The sequence below is a fragment of the Chelonoidis abingdonii genome, chromosome 2 (assembly GCF_003597395.2).
Source record: "Chelonoidis abingdonii isolate Lonesome George chromosome 2, CheloAbing_2.0, whole genome shotgun sequence".
Classification (NCBI taxonomy): domain Eukaryota; kingdom Metazoa; phylum Chordata; order Testudines; family Testudinidae; genus Chelonoidis; species Chelonoidis abingdonii.
The window spans coordinates 268,470,008-268,473,015 of NC_133770.1; positions in this window are offsets into that span (position 1 = coordinate 268,470,008).

The window sequence follows — 3,008 nt, forward strand, 5'->3', positions numbered from 1 at the left end:
AAAGATATGTGACTGCTGAAAACTAAATGCTTTAGTGATTTAACTTCGACACAGGGTTGTACTCAGAAGTCAGGTTCACTCTTTTCAGGTTGTAATGTGGGTGGGCTATTAACAATAAAGTCCCCATGTTGCAGGCTTTTATTGACAATAATTGTGTCACTCCCTGATAATACCAGTCTATGAAAGAATTACTAAAATTTTGCAACCAGAAATCAAAATGTAGGTTGTAATGGTGAAATATTGTGACTTATCTCTTCTAATTTTTAAAATTCTTGCACTAAAGGCAAGCATAATTTTTCTTCAGCATATAAAGGAAAAGTGTGTTCAAATGAATGTATCAAAATATACATACTTAGTAATATTGCAGCTAAAGTTCTTTGTTGCTTTACAAACTAAAACACAGAGTAAATTGGACTGGAACATCAAATCAAGTCATGAACAAATAACACATTTCATAGAACCAGGGATGGAAACACAGGCAAGAACAATGAGAACTCTCTGAAAGGACATACTCAAATTCTGTTTTGTTCCTCTCTCAAACATCTCACCTTCCACCTCTCTTTTGAAACTCAATCTCTTGTTAGGTCACCCTCACCCGTTCTGTTAAAGCCTTACCTTCCTTTGTCCGTTTTCTGACTTCCTCTTACATTCGCTGTTTTCATTCTCACTGCAGGTTTCAATGTGCCTGCTAATGAACCTCATGAGCATCTTTTTACTGACACTCTTAGTCTGTCATCCAGTTGGTCATCTCTCCAAAAAACACTTGCATGAAATCATTGGCAACACTTCATCTCTCCTTTCCTATCTAGTTTCGGATCATGTCTTCACTTCTTCTGGGCTATGTTTGAACACCCTCTTCACCCTCACACCGCTAACAAAATTACCATATTTTATCACTCTGAAGCACTTTGATACCACTAGACTTCAGCCTCTCTTGCTTATTCTTCCCTCTATGGTCTTGTTCATGTTTATCTTCAGCTTCCCCTAGTTTGAACCTGAATTCTTTCCATATCTTAAATTCTCCTGGTATACTGACCATTATAAATCATGAAACTTAGCATTTCAAAAAAACAGTCTCTCAGATCCACTTACCTTCACCATGCACAACCATCGCCCAGTGCATGGACAAGAATGCTTCTGGATTTCTTATTGACACCAGTCTCTCACATAGCAGAATCTATGAGTAATGCTTTCTACTATCTCCAGCTGGTTAGAAGGTTGCATTCTACCTTGGTGGACAGTGGCCTCGACTCAGTTACATATGCCTTCGTCACCTCCTATTTGTACCAAAGCAATGCCTGAGGAGGTGGCCATCAGCCTGTAGAGAATTCCACCAGTACAATTGCAGTGCATCTACTCAGCAACATGGGATACTCCAGGCACTTCAAACCTGTCCTCCATGTTCTGCACTGGTTTCCTAAAGAGTATCTAATGAACTTCAAGGTCTTGGTCTTTATCTTCAAGGTGCTCAAATGGCCTATGCTCAACAATTCTAAAATGCTGACTAAAGCTCTGGGATAAAGACTGTGGTGACAACTCCTGTCATCAGGCATAGTGGAATTTTCTGCATTAAGGATAAATTCTGTCTGTGCAGGAATCAGAGCTTTCTTGGGGACTGGTTTGAAACTGTGGAACAAACTCCCTCAGGACGTAAAAACCTTCCCAAACTCTTCACCTTCCATTCCAGCAATAAGATGCACTTCTGCAATATTCCCCTGTCTAACATAAATACTGAGCAGAGTGTCCATTACAACAAACAAACAAAATACCCAAAACCTCTACTGGACACACAATTCTCGCCCTGGGCAGAGGATGAGAGAGAATAAACCACAGAGACAGATGTTAGTCATGTTGTTTAACGCACAGCTGGAAGCAGCTCAGATATTTCTGTACCAAAAGAGTATAAAACCCTATATAGAATAGAATGGCTTTGTGTCCGTTACAAGAGCTGGAAACTTCATCTGATATGCTGTTGAAGTGCTCTCACTGTGGCTTAAGAGTTTTAATTTTTACTCCATCCTCATTACCCAAGATTCCTCAGGCCTCATTCCCTGTATGTACCACTAATTCTTCATTCCCTGAGGTCTCATTCCCTTCCTTTAAACAAAAACTGTAGCCTCAGTCAGCCTGACTAACTCAAAAGCACACCCCAAATATTCTCAGTGCATTACACTTCTGAACAGGATGGTGACCCTATTTCACATAATCTAAACAGTGAAGAAGTAAAATAGAAATGGAAGAATTTTGAAATGGGAAATTGATTTTGGTGACTTGTCAAAGCCCGCACAAAATAAATATAATGTTTGATGAAGTACTTTCTTTTTTATGTAAAAGTGGAAAAATTAAGGGTCATAGATTTAAAAGCCTCCTGGGAAAGACTTGATCTTGTTCTTCATGAGTTCACTCCTCTCAGAGGAAATTCTGACAGATGTTTCAGATGGAAATTGTAAGGTTGTTTGCAGTTATTCCCTAAGGCCTTGTTTAATCTTTACAAATGTTAGGTAAAGAATTAAGAATCATTCAACTCTTGCTGGCTATAATCTCAGTGTAATTAAATCAGTGTGCTAAATGGAGTCAAAATCTTCTTTTATCAATAGCTTTAGGCAATCCACAGTGCTTGTTCTTTCAAGTATCACTTAGATGCTATCATTTAATTGATACTAGAACACCTATCCTTTTGTGCATTACTCTATCTTCTCTAGTAATAGACATTTTTGAACAAGATGCCATTGAACAAATCTGAATGTTTTAGATGTCAGAACTTTCTATAGCTATAAGAAATCTTATGCACTGATACTGCAGCTGTAATTTGTTGCAATATGGGATTAGTGTTTTACTGAAAAAAAATAGTTTTTTTTCTGTAACTAATTTAGCATATTCTTTATTTACAAATTTTTATACCTGGGGCATAGACTAATTATCCAGTGGCTGGTTTGAGGTTGGGAAAGAATGTGAATGTGGAATGAATGAGACAACCCTGTTGGCAGCTTTTAACTTCATTATTTCAG